Here is a 17,409-nt window from a genome sequence, read left to right on the forward strand (position 1 = left end):
GGTTGGTGACTCCATTGTATTCACCTCGCTGAAATATCTGGAATTGTATAGCAAGAGACCAGTTCTCTATTGCCATAATTTATGACAGAAGCCCGGATAAATCCCCAGACATGGATTTTCTATAAAATACTTCCTTGTGAAACTTTGTTACACTACAAAATGAAAAGAAGATGAGGGAGAGGAGAGGAGAGAAGGGGGCAGACAGAAGCCTGCAAGGTGAACATAAATCTCTAAAGGTGCCGTTTCCATTCATCATATTTACTGTAAGGACGGGAATTTTATTTGATAGAAAAAGAATGAATCACAGTGGTTTTAGAATCTAATATGAAGCTTGCCAGAAGCAGTTCCTCCCATCTTTGTGCTTCCTCTAGAGCCCCTGTCTTTGGAAGGAAGGAAGATGGAAGAGCACTATCAGCTATAGAATCTTCTGCACTGGGGCAGGTGACAGAGAAAATGGGTTTGCGACTTCCAGATGCATAGTTTAATTATTCAAGTTATGCTGCATGAGGTGATTAAGGAAGACAGCAAGAAATGGCTGGAGGTGAAAGAATGGGTAAGGGGGTGGGGAGTGAGAAAATTCTCAGCCAGAGAGGTGATTTTGATGGCTTTCTTATTCAGAGCCTGGGGAATAAGGATACTGAAGATTCAATTCTGCACATTCCTACCCCAGCCCCTTGCCTGTCACATAATGGGCATATACCTAGGCTGTTTGTATTTATCATGATCCTTTCATCATTAATCTGAGGCTCTAAGACCTCAAACACAAGAGTTTGATTGTCTGAGATTGTGCAGAAATGGACTGTTTCCTCCTTCCTGCCTGGGGATCCTGCAGAGAACTTCTAAGGGATATTGTGACTTTTTGATTGAGTGCATACCGAAAGAGAGGGAGAGAGAGAGAGAGAGAGAGAGAGAGAGAGAGAGAGAGAGAGAGAGAGAGAGAGAGAGAGAGAGAGAGAATGAGCTAGAAAATAAATATCTCAGGGTTTTAAGATTGCTGTCTCCTGAAGTCCTTCTCGATGAGCAGACAGACAGGGATGAGGGTTGTGAACAGGTCACAATTTATGCATTTGTTATTCACTAAATACCAACAGCACTTCCTCTTTGCCAGGCATCACACTCAAGACATCTTATGAGACAAAGCAAAAAGCTTCCCACCAGTCTCTACACAATCACAGAGGTTTGAAAATAGGAAGACCCTGGAGGACATCCTCTACCAACAACAGCATCAAGCAATCTTTTACACTCAGGGTCTGCTTCAGGGAAAACAAACACATTTCCCCCACATTCTTTTGGTTCACCCAAAATGAAAATTGTTTTAACTGAATTTTTTGTGGGGAGCAGGAATCTCTCAAGGGGGAACTCCTTTGCTTGGTTGGACAGACTTGGCATTGCCTTTGGCCACTAAAATACAAATATTTGTATAGAATTAGGAAGTGGCCTATGGAACTCGTTTTCAAATTGTTCAATTGGAAATTGGACTGGACTATGGATCAAATCCCAGAACTGAAGCAGGTCTCACACAGGTGGCCTGCAGCTTGTGCATTCATGGAGAGGGATGGAGAGTGGGAAGCCATTCCTTGTAAATACTTCACAGAACATTATAAAATATACATCTCCTGGTGTAAGTACCTCTTTCATATGGTTGCAAGAAATGAAAATGGAAAAATAAATGCATGAAATCTCACATTCTTTGGAAGTCTGGGGTGTTTGTTGTCCCAGGCATGGCAAGAGTCAGATATACAAGGCATTTAATAGTATTCTGCTTCCCCTGTTCTTGGCTCTGCTTTTTCTCTCTGACAGTTTCACTCCTAAGCAGGCTTTTCTGTGTTTACCCACCACCTACACAGGGGAGCCAGACTAGCATATATCAAGGGTAAATCCAGTGTAAAGGATGTTCCAATCAGGGCCATGCCTGCTCTCTTCCTGGAATTGGGAATGCTAATGGTCTCATAGACCATGATGAGCTACTGTCAGGGTATGAGCTAGAGTAATGTAGAAAGTATAAACAGAGATGATTATTAGATGAAGGGATGAGTGATGGTGGAAATTCAGACTGTTATGTCTTTCTATTCTGTTAATCTATGCATCTACTCATTAATCCACAATCCAACTATTTACCTTCATATATGTTCTTCTACCCATCCATCTACTCACCCATTTATCCATCTTCCTATGTTTATACCTATCCATCTATCTTTCCTTCCTCCCTCCCTTCCTCCTTTCTTTCCTTCCTTCCATCCACTCAGCTGTTTATCTATCCTCCTATTTTCATATCTATCCACCCACTACCCATTCTCATATTTTCATATTTGTCTGTCAATATACCCATCCATCTACTTTTCTTCATGTCCACCCACCTACTCACCTGTCTTTATACCCATTCAGGCATCCTTGTATCCATGCATTAATGCATCCATCCATCCATCCATCCATCCATCCATCCATCCATCCATTATATCTGTCTATCCATTCATTAATGCAGTAACTAAGATATCTGGCTAGTCAGCCCCTGCTCCCATCTGTATTATAGAAAGCAATGAAATTTCAGTTCATAGAACATTTTAAAGAGTGAGAAAACTATTTTAGTAAAATGGATAAATGAATTTCATTCTATTTCCATTTTACATGCAATGAAAAGGTGGATCACACAACAAACTCCAGCAGGCAGTGTCAGACCTAGGATCTACACCCTCTCGCCTTATTTCCATTTATCTCAGAAGATGCTGCTCCATCTGAAAAGCAATGGGGGTTCCCAACAATCTGAAACTACTGGAATTGCTTATTAAACAAAGCCATACCATGTAAAGTATGTTTATCTCTAGTTTCATTTTTACCTCATGATCGTATCTATCTCTTCAAAAGAAAAATGCACCTTTATTATAATGCCAAATCTCAGAAAAAATAAAAGCATATCTAAGGTCAGAGGTGGCTGCATTCTTATGGTGGTGAGCCCTAACATATACTAAGCTATCAGCTAATTTATTGAAATATGCCCCCATATAGAGGTGTCTCAAAAAGTCTTTAAAAATCACCATGATATTTGTGGAAGAACTAGAATGCAAATCATCATGAACAATTTCTAGGAGAAATGCCTTAGTACAAACCAATGAAGTCAAAGGAAAAGTGAGACGGTTGTTCATACCTTTCCATGATGATTTAAATTACACCACACACACACACACACACACACACACACCACTACCGATTTTAAATGAGTACACCCCCACACTATGATGTCTAAAATTCTTCCACTATATTAGATCCCTGACAGTATTTCACACCTGCAGGGGCACTGCCAAAGATTGCTCAACAGAGGCAAACTCCTCCCCCAGACTGGAACTGAACAATATAAGGCAGTGCAGGTGAGACACCCACCACCCATGAACTTGCTAAAACATCCATAGTCAAAAGCACTGTTTCTTGCATGGAACATCTTTGGTGCAGGCTATGCATCTGAATCTGAAATGAATTCAATTTAGCCTAGTGTAATTGCTTATTTGACTCTCGACTATGACATGCAGTTAGGAGAGAAATTGACATTCTGTCATTTCTGTTCCAATGAACCGAAGTCCGACAAGTTCCCTCCTTACTACTTTGTGGCAGCTGGGCCACCTGCTCTTCTTCTAAAAGGAAATTAGAGAGCACAGGGAGCTTGGAAATAGAGGCTTCCAAGCTGGTGCCTTTTGAGAGTTCTGAAGCAGATGAGCCAGGTAGCCACCCAGAGCTATGCCTGAATCTCCTTCCCCCAGACTAACAATAGAAATCCTTTCAGAAGTGCTCTGCATGGATTTCTGCTTTAGAAATAGGAATTCTCTCACTTGTCATCCAAAGATCATTTATGCTCAAGGTCAAATGTTCTGAAAAATTCTCAAAAAATTCAGAAGTTTGGAGATATCCCTAGTATATCATCAAAGACCTTACAGTTTCAAACACAAGAAAGCGTGTATGCTAGACCATGGTTACCCAATGGCCTCTTCACCCAAGTCTTTATATGACCATAGGACCCCAAGTGATATTTGGAAGCTGGCTGAGGGACCAGATCAAACCTTAAATCTTTGTGATGAAAGAGGAAAATCCACAGGAGCTTAAGTAGAGGGCTCAGGTGTCAATAGCCATGGAAACTAGACTTCCTGGGAGATGTGATTTAGATAATAATCTTAAAGCACGGTTTAAAAAAGGAATGTGGAATTCTCAGGAGAGATGACTGTGCCTCCTTCCCTTCTGATGACATTTGGCAACATGGAGACATTTGTTTGGCTGTCCTAATGGGAATGGTGCCTATTATAACATCTAATCAGTAGAGGTCAGGAATGTTGGCGCCCTATCCTATAATACACAGGATGGCTGCATATAACACAAAATAACCTGGTCCAAACATCACTCTCTGTCTCTGTCTCTGTCTCTGTCTCTGTCCCTGTCTCTGTCTCTGTCTCTGTCTCTCTGTCTCTGGTCTCGCTCTCTCTCTCTGTGTGTGTGTGTGTGTGTGTGTGTGTGTGTGTGATGTGCATGTGTATGCTAGAGGATAATGCTGGCTCTCATCCTTTAGTTGCCACCTTGTTTCTTTGAGACAGGGCTTTCACTGGATTGGAACTTGCCAAGTAAGCTGGTCTAGTTGACCATTAAGCCCCAGGTATTTATCTGTCTCTGGAATTACAAGTGTGTACTGCTACACCTACATTTGTTTTTCAAATGTGGATTCTGATGATCAAACACAGGAAACAGAGGTCTTCATGCTTACAAGGCTTTATTGAAAAGCTATTTCTAAATCCTTTTTCAAAACTCCTGACAGTGCTATGGTTGATAAACCTACTGTGTTATGAGGAGGTGGGGCAGGTGGTGCCCACCTAGGAGAAGGGTATTCTGGTTTCCTACAAAAGTCAATTCCTGCCCACTGGGGAAGCCCAGACTGAGATGAAGGGTGGAAGTCTCCTCCACAACCATAGATCTCATTATGGTTCTAGACTTACAGCCTCACTGGATTCCTATGACCTTTACAAAAAGGCCAATATACATAATACAGACTCAAATTTCTTTGTGAAACTTTCTTCTGCTGCAGCAAGAAGGAGGCTATAAGAAGAAATGGAAGATGACATTCCAAAATAATTTTGTTGTACTTGAGGACAGTAGAGATGTGGCAAGTGAATACATACATGTTCACAAAGGGGGCATTATTAAAAATGAATCCCTGCAGTAGTCAGGGTTCTTCAGAGGAACATGACTAATAGATTGAGTGTATATTAGAAAAAAATTCTTTAGATTGGCTAGCAGGATACTATTGCAATAATCCAACAATGGCTGTCATACAGTGAAAGGCCAGGAATCAGGGAGCTTCAGAGTCCATAAGGCTGGAGCCTCTGTAGTCCCAGTCTGGTGCTGAAGGACTGGAAGATTCCTGGAGAGTGGCTAGTCTTCCGTCACCATTGGAAGCCTGAAGAGGAAGAGGATGGTTCTAACATTATGGAAGGGATCATCAGTAACAGTAATAGGACTGATAAACTTTCCAGAGAGTGAGCAGAAATGGAAAGAGCCTCCTTCTTACATGTCTTTTTATCTAATCTACCAGAAGGTGCTGCCCACACTTAGAGTGGATGTTTCCACTTCAATTGAGGCAATCAAGACAAACTCAAAGACATAGCCACAAGTCACCCCAATGTAGACAATGCCTTATTGAGATTCTATTCCCAGATAACGCTAGGCAATGTTAAGATGATAATTGTTTTAGCTAGGGTTACCACTGCTGTGATAGAACAACATGACCAAAAGCAGCTTGGGGGAAGAAAGGGCTTACTTGGTTTGTGGCTCAAATCACAGTCCACCATCAAGAGAAGTCTCCACAGGAACTCAAACTCAGACCTGGAGGCAGGAGCTGGTGCAGATGCCATGGAGGAGTGCTACTTACTGGCTTCTCATCATGGCTCACTCCGCCTGCTTTTTTATAGAACTCAAGACCACCAGTCTGAGGATGACACCACTCACAGTGGTGTCTTTTGGCCATTTGAGATTCCTCTGTTGAGAATTCTCTATTAATATCTGAACCAATTTTCTTTAAATTCAATTATTTGGTGTTTTGGTAACTAGCTTCTTGAGTTCTTTGTGTATTTTGGAAATCAGTCCTCTGTCAGATGTGGGGTTGGTGAATATCTTTTCCCAGTCTGTGGGCTGCCATTTTGTCTTGTTGACTGTGTCCTTTGCCTTACAGAGCTTCTCATTTTCAGGAAGTCCCATTTATTAATCGTCAATCTCAGTGTCTATGCTACTGGTGTTATGTTCAGGAAGCAGTCTCCTGTACCAATTCCTTCAAGGGTACCTCCCACTTTCTCTTCTAAGAGGTTCAGTGTGGCTGGGTTTATGTTGAGGATTTTGATCCATTTGGACTTAAGTTTTGTGCATGACAATAGATATGCTTCTATCTGCAGTCTTCTACATGCCAGCATCCAGTTATGCCAGCATCATTTGTTGAAGATGCTTTCTTAATTCCACTGTATAATTTTATCTTCTTTGTCAAAAATCAGGTGTTTGTAGGTGTGTGGGTTAATATCAGGGTTTTCAGTTTGATTCCATTAGTCTACCTATTTTTTGTGGCAATACCAAGTTGTTTCCAATACTATAGCACTATAATAGAGCTTGAAATCAGGAATAGTGATGCCTCCAGAAGTTCCTTTATTGTACAGGGTTGTTTTGGCTATCCTGGTTTTTTTTTTTTTTTTCGTTTTCCATATAAAGTTGAGTATTGTTCTTTCAAGGTCTGTGAAGAACTGTGTTGGGATTTTGATGGGGATTGCATTGAATCTGTAGATTGCTTTTGGCAAGATTGCCATTTTTACTATGTCTATCCTACCTATCCAAGAGCATGTGAGACCTCTCAATTTTCTGATATCTTCTTTAATTTCTTTCTTTAAAGACTTAATGTTCATGTTATCCAGGTCTTTCACTTGTTTGGTTAGAGTTACCTCAAGATATTTTATGTTGTTTGTGGCTATTGTGAAGGATGACACTTCTCTGATTTCTTTCTCAGCCCATTTATCCTCTATATATAGGAGGGCTACTGATTTTTTGAGTCAATCTTGTATGCTGCCACTTTACTGAAGGTGTTTATCAGCTGTAGGAGTTCCTTAGTAGAATTTTTCAGGTCACTTATGTAAACTATCATATCATCTGCAAATAGTGAAAGCTTGACTTCTTCCTTTCCGATTTGTATCCCCTTGATCTCCTTTACTTGTCTTATTGCTCTAGCTAGAACTTCAAGTACAATATTGAAGAGATATGGAGAGAGTGGACAGCCTTGTCTTGTTCCTGATTTTAGAGGAATCATGTTGAGTTTCTCTCCATTTATTTTGACGCTGGCCATTGGTTTGCTGTATATTGCTTTTATTATGTTTAGGTATGTCCCTGTTATCCCTGATCTCTCCAAGACCTTTATCATGAAGGGATGCTGGATTTTGTCAAAGGCTTTTTCAGCATCTAGTGAGATGATCCTGTGGTTTTTCTTTTTCAGTTTGTTTATATGGTGGATTACTTTGGTGGATTTTCATATGTTGAACCATCCTTGCATCCCTGGCATGACGCCTACTTGATCATGGTGGATGATTTTTCTCTTATGTTCTTGGATTTGATTTGCCAATATTTTATTGAGTATTTTTGCATCAGTGTTCATGAGGGAGATTGATCTGTAGTTCTCTTTCTTAGTTGTGTCTTTGGTTTGGGTACCAAGGTAATTACAGCCTCGTAAATAGAGTTTGGCAATGACCCTTCTGCTTCTAATGTGTGGAACAATTTGAGGAGTATTAGTATTAGCTCTTCTTTGAATTTCTGGTAGAATTCTGCACTAAAACCACCTGGCCCTGGGCTTCTTTTGGTTGAGAGACTTTTGATGACTGCTTCTATTTCATTAGGGGTTATAGGTCAATTTAAATTGCTTATCTGTTCTGGGTTTAATTTTGGTAAGTGATATCTATGCAGAAAATTGTCTATTTCCTTTAGATTTTTGGATTTTGTGGAATACAGGTTTTCAAAGCATGACCTGAAGATTCTCTGGATTTCCTCAGTGTCTGTTGTTATGTCCACCTTTTCATTTCTGATTTTGCTAATTTGGTTTTTCTCTCTCTACCTTTGGTTAATTTGGATAAAAGTTTGTCTATCTTCTTGATTCAAATAACCAACTCTTTATTTCGTTGACTCTTTGTATTGTTTTTTATTTGCTTGTTTGTTTCTACTTTATTGATTTCAGCCCTCAATTTGATCATTTCCTGGTATCTACTCCTCCTGGGTGAGTTTGCTTTTTTTGTTCTAGAGTTTTAAGGTGTGCTGGTTAGTCTCTAGTGTGACTGTTCTCCAGTTTCTTTATGTAGGCACTTAGTGCTATGAACTTTCCTCTTAGCACTGCTTTCAAAGTGTCCCATAAGTTTGGGTATGTTGTGCCTTCATTTACATTGAATTCTGGGGAAGCCTTTAAATTCTTTCTTTATTTTTTTCTGACCCAAGGGTGATGCAATTGAGCATTGTTCAATTTCCATGAGTTTGTAGGCTTTCAGCAATTTGTGTTGTTGTTGGAATTCTAACTTTAAACCATGGTGATTCAATAAGATATAGGGGGTTATCCCAATTATTTTGTATCTGTTGAGATTTGCTTTGTTGTCGAGTATGTGGTTGATTTTAGAGAAGGTTCCATGTGGTGCTGAGAAGAAGGTATATTCTTTTGTGTTTGGATGGAATGTTCTATAGATGTCTGTTAAACCCAATTCAGTCATAACTTCTGTTAGTTTCTTTATTTCTTTGTTATGTTTCTGTTTGGTAGTCCTGTCCAGTGGGGAGATTAGGGTGTTGAAGTCTCCCACTATAAATGTATGGAGTTTTATGTGTGATTTAAGTTTTAGTAATGTTTCCTTTATGAGTGTGGATGCCTTTGTGTTTGGGACATAGATGTTCAGAATTGAGACTTCATCTTGATGGATTTTTCCTGTGATTAATATGAAATGACCTTCTTCATCTCTTTTGATTAATTTTAGTTTGAAGTGTAATTTGTTAGGTATTAGGATAGCAACACCAGTTTGTTTCTTAGATCCATTTGATTAGAAAATCTTTTTCAAACCCTTTACTCTGAAGTAAGGTCTGTCTTTGAAGTTTAGGTGTGTGTTTATTATAAGTAGCAGAAGACTGGGTTCTCTCTTCATATTCATTTAGGTACCCTGTGTCTTTTTACAGGTGAATTAAGACCATTGATATTAAGAGCTATTAATGACCATTGATTGTTGATTCCTATTATTTTTGGATTTCTTGGTGGTGGTAATAGTGTGTGTGTGTGTGTGTGTGTGTGTGTGTGTATGTTTCCCGTTTTTTTGGCTTTTGGTAAAGTGGGATTATCTATTCCCTATATTTTTGTGAGTGAAGCTACGTTCTTTGGGTTGGAGTTTTCCTTCCAGTACTTTCTGTAGGACTGGATTTGTGGATATGTATTGCTTAAATCTGATTTTGTCATGTTTTCTCTATAGTGATTGAAAGCTTTGCTGGGTATAGTAGTCTGGGCTGGCATCCGTTGTCTCTTTGTGTCTGTAGGACCGTCTGGCTTCCAGAGTTTCCATTGAGAAGTCGGGTATAATTCTGATAAGTCTGATTTATATGTTACCTGGCCTTTTTCCTTTGCAGTATTAATATTCTTTCTTTTTTCTGTATGTTTGGTGTTTTAATTATAATGAGGCAAAGGGACTTTTTTGAATGGGATCCAATCTATTTGGTATTCTGTATGCTTTTTTTACTTTCATAGGCATGCCCTTCTTTAGGTTGGGAAAGTTTTCTTCTATGATTTTGTTTAATATGTTTTCTGCATCTCTAAGCTGGACTTCACCTTCTTCTATACCTATTATTCATAGATTTGGTGTCCCATATTTCCTGGATATTTTGTGTTAAGGATTTGTTGGACTTAACATTTTCTTTGGTTGATAAATCTATTTCCTCTAGTGTATCTTCAATGCCTGAGATTATCTCTTCCATCTCTTGTATTCTGTTGTTTATGCTTGCATCTGTAGCAACTGATCTTTTACCTAGATTTTCTATTTACAGCATTCCCTCAGTTTTTGTTTTCTTTATTGCCTCTACTTCAGTTTTCACGTCTTGAACTGTTTGAATTGTTTTCTTCACATGTTTGATTGTTTTCTATTGGCTTTCCTTACTTTCTTAAAGAGATTTGTTTATTTCTTTCATTTTTTGGTTTGTCATTTCCTCCATTTCTGCCATTTTTTGTTCATCTTTTCTTCCATGTCTTTAAGGGAGTTTCTCATTTTCTCTTTAAGGGCATCTAGCATCTTCATAAAGTTATTTTATGGTCATTTTCTTCTGCTTCATCTGCATTGGGATGTTCTGGTGGTGTCATATTACTCTTTATGTTGTTGAATGTGTTCTTATATTGTCATCTACCCATCTCTTCCTCCAACTGATGTAGGTGGGGCCTGTGGTTTAGGTGGTTGATCTTCCTCTCCAAGTGGGGGTGGGGTCAAGGGCTCCAATGGTGGGAGATTTAGTTCTGGATGGTTTGGGGTATGAGGAGAGTGCCCCCAGTTCTCTGGACTTTCTCTCTCAGTGGGGGCGGAGTCAAGGCTCCAATGATGACAGATGTAGTGTTGGATGGTTTGGGGCTCTCCCCTGGTCTCTCTCCTGTTGGAGGAAGGGGGCGGAAGGCCAGTCAGTGCTCCTATGGCAGCTGATGCAGCCCTGGATGATTTGGGGCTTCAGGCATTGAAGATATACTAGAGGAAATAGATTTATCAACCAAAGAAAATGTTAAGTCCAACAAATCCTTAACACAAAATATCCAGGAAATATGGGACACCAAATCTATGAATAATAGGTATAGAAGAAGGTGAAGTCCAGCTTAAAGATGCAGAAAACATATTAAACAAAATCATAGAAGAAAACTTTCCCAACCTAAAGAAGGGCATGCCCATGAAAGTAAAAAAGCATACAGAATACCAAATAGATCTCTCCCCACTCTTTGGTTGTTAAATGTTTTAAATCTACATCTGTCTGTCTATCTATCTATCTATCTATCTATCTATCTATCTATCTATCTATCTATGCATATCTATTATCTATCATCTATCTATATCTATTCTACTTATTGTGTGTGATTTCGAACATGTGCCATCATTTGCATGTGCCTTCTGACATGGAGGTCAGAAGACAACTTGTAGGAGTCAATTGAGTCTTTTTTGTGTTTTTTTTTTTTTTGCACCAGGTGGTCCCCAGGGCTTGAACTCAGGTTGTCAGCCTGGTGGCATGCATGTTTACATACTGAGTCATCTGGCCAAGCCTGCCTCAGCCTCTTGAGTGCTTGGATTATGAGTATGCACCACATGTCAGCTTCTCCCTTTTACAAGAATGCTTGTTTGATTTAGTGCTGGCTGGGAAAGTCCAGGATGGCTTACTCCACCACACATCCTTCACTCCACTGTATCTGTGAGAACCTGTTTTTCTAAATAAGGTTAAAATGTCAAATTTTAGGCATTAAGATCTGGGTTTCTTTGGAGACACCTTAACCTACCACTCCTCCTCCAGGAGATCCTGTGGGCTCACCAATAACTCTCTGTATATTTCTTCCCAGTTGATACCAGGCAAAATTTGCTTCTGGGTTTTATAACCAAAAGCCCAGCATTAAGCATCACCCTGCTTGAATTTGTTGTCCCTGAAGGGAAGCAGGCTTCTGCAATGCAGCCCTGCTTGGAGTCCAAACCATTATGCTGGTTTCTACAGGCACAGATGATTCTCCACTTCCCACTGCTCATCTTGACCCCTGCTGCATGTAGAACAATGCCACCCATGTCAGCAGGTGTGTGGTGAGACAGATTCCTGTAGGTCAAAGCATGTCTCCTTGCCCAAAGTGGTTGCTACAAGGATCCCACTGCAGAGCAAGGAGGAAGACCGGCAGGGCGGTCAGCCTCAGGACATCAACTATTTATGAGTTTGTTAAAAAATAAAAGCCAGTTGAAACTCACTCACAGGAACCTACAGAAAAAGCACAATCCCTTAGGATGCTTCTGAGAAAACAGTGATGCCCTTTAACCGCCCCCTCTCCACAGTGCCCTTTTGGCATCATCTTCTCTGTAAGTTCCAGGTTTATTAGAGAGCAGATTCTTTTCTAAAGAAAACGTCTCATTCATGCTTGTATCAAATGACAATCACACAAACATGAGAATAGAAGAAGTGGTTGCACATTGTCCTCAAAAGCCAGAGGAGGCAGAAGTGGGGAAATGCCAATAAAGTGCTCACCGTTCAAGCATGAGGTCCTGAAATCAGAAACCACTTAAAAAATCTAGGCATAGTGGTGCACATTTGTCAACCCAGTGCTGGGGAGGAGACAGGTAGATCTCCAGGGCTTCAATATGTAGCTGCCAATAAGCTAGCTACATTTTCCCACCCCTAAAGGATGTTACTGCTTCCTTTGTTTGTCACTGGCTGTGAGGAATGGTTCTTACCTCCATGCTTTCGAATATGTGACATCTTAAGTTCCTTTGCCTCTACTGTTCTCTCTTCTGCAAAAATGCCATCTGGAACTCAGTTGCATTGGGGGCTTTATCTCTCATCTCTTTGGGGTTTGCATAGTGCCTCATGCATGACAAGTGTGCCCTGAATGTGTGTAAAGCTTCATTCTTTTGATAGGTGTAATCTGTGTTTGATGGGCCATAAAGGGTTGACATTCGATAAGCCATTCCAGGCCTGGCACCAAATGTTTTCTGGCTCTATACTACATACAGTAGAAGCAATTCTAAGGTCATCTCTACCAGTCACCTGAGTTTGTGAAAGTTCCTCATGGAAAACCTCACCTGTTCTTATAAGTCCAGCCCTAGCCATCATTAAAAGGCTGCCACTTTCTATCTGCTCCACACTGCCCCCCATTAGGTGAGAAGAGAATCAATACAAATGGTTATGAACAAGTCCCTCTCGGATATGGCTGAACCCACCAATGACCTTTGATGCACTCATTGTCCCTAGAAATTTGCTGGGATTTGTCCTTAGTTTTGACCTCTCTTTTCCTTTAGCTTGTGACTTTTTAACACTCTTCTTTGAGTTCCCAGGGACAAGATAGACTAATTTGAGCTTCAAGGCTAGTGCTGGGCTCTACATCACTTTTCCTTTATAGTTCTGGGTCCAAGGATGTTGCTGGTTCAGAGTCAAGGCTATAGTGAGGATAATGAGGATGTATTTACTCATTAATCTTCTGATGGGTTTAAAAATTACTCCACCAATATCATCTCTGTGTCCCTGGCTGAGTTCCGATTTTTAAAAGTCTGAGTTTTATTGTCTGTAGAATGGGGAGTATACAAATATACTCTATACTCTAGGCCTCCTAGGGATAGTTAAGGTTGAATTAAGTAATGTGTATAAGGGTAGGTACAAAGCAAGGTATAGGATGTTTCTGGCAGCTAAACCTGCCAATACTGCCTGCCGTGTCTACCAGGTCCTTAGGAGTGAGGGACTAGTTAGGTACTGCTAAGGGAGGGGGGAAACAGACCTTCTAAGATCTCAGATGCATAAAACTGGCTGAGAATATGTGTAAAGACCAGTGAGAGAACAGGAGTGGGGATTGTGAAGTAAACCTGTCATCATGGGGTTGTGGTAACCTGTCACCTGTGAATTCTACATGAAATGCATTCGCATGCACACTGCATTGAGGGAAAGGAAGACATTGGTGGGAAGGAGGCAAATTCCAGACTGGAAAGACTGGCAGGCTGGGGAATACAGCATTGCCAGGACAGCCAGAGCTAGGTACCAGTGATGCTGGTGAGTTAAAAGGTCGAAGGCAGGTTAATTAATTACCCTTCCCTAAAGTTTTCCCAAAACTGCTAATTTTCATTGTCAACTTTGACATAGAAGACATAATACATATTTTCAATGAAAACAACCCAAAAGAGAATGCAGAATAAAACTACATAAAGGAAATATGGAAATCTCAGTCGTTTGATACTCGGTTCCTCCCAGGAGATGATCGCTGGTATTGTCTGGCATGGAGTCTTTATCTGAACATCTACATGCATAGATATTTTTATATCATAGATAAATGGAATCAGAGTGTACACATTCTTCTGCAATTTGCTTTTTCTTATTCTAACCCCACGTTTCTCAGCGATCATTCCATAGCACACCATAGGGGTACATCTTGCGTTTGTAATGGCTTCCTACTCCCACATAGTATGGATGGAGTGTAATCTATTTAACTTTCCCATCATTAATGGACATTTATATCCATCAGAATTTTCCCTCCTCCTGTGATTCATGAGCTCCAGTGGCTCCACTAATGTCAGGCTTTATAACGCTGCAGTATAAATGACCGAATTCCTCTCTCTCTGAATTTGTAAACGTCTTATCAAAAACGGCATGGGGGTGGACGTGTGAATTTTTCAGATGTTATGTGCACAGCCTCAGCAGTGCTGGTCCTCTGAGGGCAGATGTTGTTTGTCCCATGATTTCTGGATTCAGAAGGAAAGTTCCCTTGTCCATCTCTGAGTGTCCCCCAACACATTCTCCCTTCTTCCAGGCATATAAAATGCCTGCTATGTTCCTAACAGTACATCCTGTTATTTGATGCAACAACCATATCCTGTTACAGATGGAGGCATTGCTAATTTTACATGGAGTCTGGAATATATATATATATATATATATATAATATATATATATATATATATATTTCAAATTAGGAACAAGCTTGCTTCACATGACAATCCCTTCTTCCTCTCCCTCCCCCCTTTGCTCCCCATGGAGAGTAGGGCCCTCCAAGGGGCTCCCCAAATTCCTGGGCCAGGCCTAGGCCCTCCCCGATGTGTCCAGGCTGAGATCATCCCTTCACATGGGATGGGCTCTCAAAGTCCCTTCTTACACGAAGGAAAAATACTGATCCATTACCAGGGGCCCCATAGAGTGCCAAGGCCTCTTCATTGACGTCCATGTTCAGGGGTCTGGATCAATCCCATGATGGCCTCCCAGACAGCAGTCTGGGATCCATGTGCTCCCCCTTGTTCAGGCCAGCTGTTTCTGTGGGATTCATCAGCCTGGTCCCAACCCCTTTGATCTTCACTCATCCCTCTCTGCAACTGGGTTCCAGAGTTCAGTTCAGTGGATAGCTGTGGGTGTCTGCCTCTGCTTCCATCAGCCACTGGATGAGGGCTCTAGGATGGCATATAAAGTACTCATCAGCCTCATTATAGGGGAAGGGCATTTAGGGTAAGCTCTCCACCATTGCCTAGATTGTCAGTTGGTGTCATCCTTGTAGGTCTCTGGAAATCTCCCTAGTGTCAGATCTCTCCTCGGACCTATAATGGCTCCCTCTAATATGGTATCTTTCGTCCTGCTCTCCTCTATTCTTCCCCTGACTCAACCTTTCTGCTCTTCCATTTCCTCCTCTCCCCTCCTCTTCCTCTCATTCTGCCAGCTCCCTCTCCCCTACCCGCATTTTCCCAATTATCTCAGGAGATCCTGCCTCTTACCATTCTCCTGGGTCCATGCATTTTTCTCTTAGAGTCCTTCTTGTTTCCTAATTCCTTTGGTGAAGAGGATTGTAGGCTGGTAATCCTTTGCTCTATGTCTAAAATTCATATATGAGTGAGTACATACCATGTTTGTCTTTTTGTGACTGGGTTACCTCACTCAGGATGGTTTCTTCTAGTTCCATCCATTTGCCTGCAAATTTCAAGATTCCATTGTTTTGTTTTTTTTTTTCCACTGAGTAGTACTCCATTGTGTAAATGTACCATATTTTCTCTAACCATTCTTCGGTTGAGGGGCATCTAGGCTGCTTCCAGTTTCTGGCTATTACAAATAGTGCTGCTATAAACATCGTTGAACAGATGTCCTTGTTGTATGAATGTGCTTCTTTTGGGTATATGCCTAAGAGTGGAATTGCTGGATCTTGTGGTAGACAGATTCCCATTTTCTTGGGGAGTCGCCATACTGATTTCCAAAGTGGCTGTACAAGTTGGCACTCTCACCAGCAGTGGAGAAGTGTTCCCCTTTCTCCACATCCTCTCCAGTAAAGATTGTCATTGGTATTTTTGATTTTAGCCATTCTGGCTGGTGTAAGATGGTATCTCAGAGTTGTTTTGAGTTGTATTTCTCTGATGGCTAAGGACTTTGAGCACTTTCTTAAATGTCTTTCAGCCATTTCAGATTCCTCTGTTGAGAATTCTCTATTTAGTTCTGCACCCCACTTTTTAAATTTCATTGATTGGTGTTTTGGTGGCTAGCTTCTTGAATTCATTGTATATTTTGGGAATCAGCCCTCTGTAAGATGTGGGGTTGGTGAAGATATTTTCCTATTCTGTGGGCTGTCATTTTGTCTTACTGACTATGTCATTTGCCCTACAGAAGCTTCTCAGTTTCAGGAGGTCCCATGTATTAGTTGTAGGTCTCAATGTCTGTGCTACTGGTGTTATGTTCAAGAAGCAGTCTCCTGTGCCAGTTCGTTCAAGGGTATCTCCCACTTTCTCTTCGAGAAGATTCAGTGTGACTGGATTTATGTTGAGATCTCTGATCCATTTACTCTTAAGTTTTGTGCATGTTGACAGATATGGATCTATCTGCTATCATCTTCATGTCCAAATCCAGTTGTGTCAGCACCATTTGTTGAAGATGCTATCTTTTTTCCATTTAGCTTCTTTGTCAAAAATCAGGTGTTTGTAGGTGTGTGGGTTAATATCAAGACTTTCAATTCAATTTCATTGGTCTATCTGTGTATTTTTGTGCCAATACCAAGCTGTTTTCAGGACTGTGGCTCTATAATAGAGCATAAAGTCAGGGATAGTAATGCCTCCAGAGTTTCCTTTATTGTACACGGTTGTTTTGGCTATCTTGAGTTTTTTTTTTTTTGTTTTCCATATAAAGTTGAGTATTGTTCTTTCAAGGTCTGTGAAGAACTGTGTTGGGATTTTGATGGGGATTGCATTGAATCTGTAGATTGCTTTTGGCAAGATTGCCATTTTTACTATGTCTATCCTACCTATCCAAGAGCATGTGAGACCTCTCAATTTTCTGATATCTTCTTTAATTTCTTTCTTTAAAGACTTAATGTTCATGTTATCCAGGTCTTTCACTTGTTTGGTTAGAGTTACCTCAAGATATTTTATGTTGTTTGTGGCTATTGTGAAGGATGACACTTCTCTGATTTCTTTCTCAGCCCATTTATCCTCTATATATAGGAGGGCTACTGATTTTTTGAGTCAATCTTGTATGCTGCCACTTTACTGAAGGTGTTTATCAGCTGTAGGAGTTCCTTAGTAGAATTTTTCAGGTCACTTATGTAAACTATCATATCATCTGCAAATAGTGAAAGCTTGACTTCTTCCTTTCCGATTTGTATCCCCTTGATCTCCTTTACTTGTCTTATTGCTCTAGCTAGAACTTCAAGTACAATATTGAAGAGATATG

This window comes from Cricetulus griseus, chromosome 3 (assembly GCF_003668045.3).
Source record: "Cricetulus griseus strain 17A/GY chromosome 3, alternate assembly CriGri-PICRH-1.0, whole genome shotgun sequence".
In the NCBI taxonomy this organism is placed as follows: domain Eukaryota; kingdom Metazoa; phylum Chordata; class Mammalia; order Rodentia; family Cricetidae; genus Cricetulus; species Cricetulus griseus.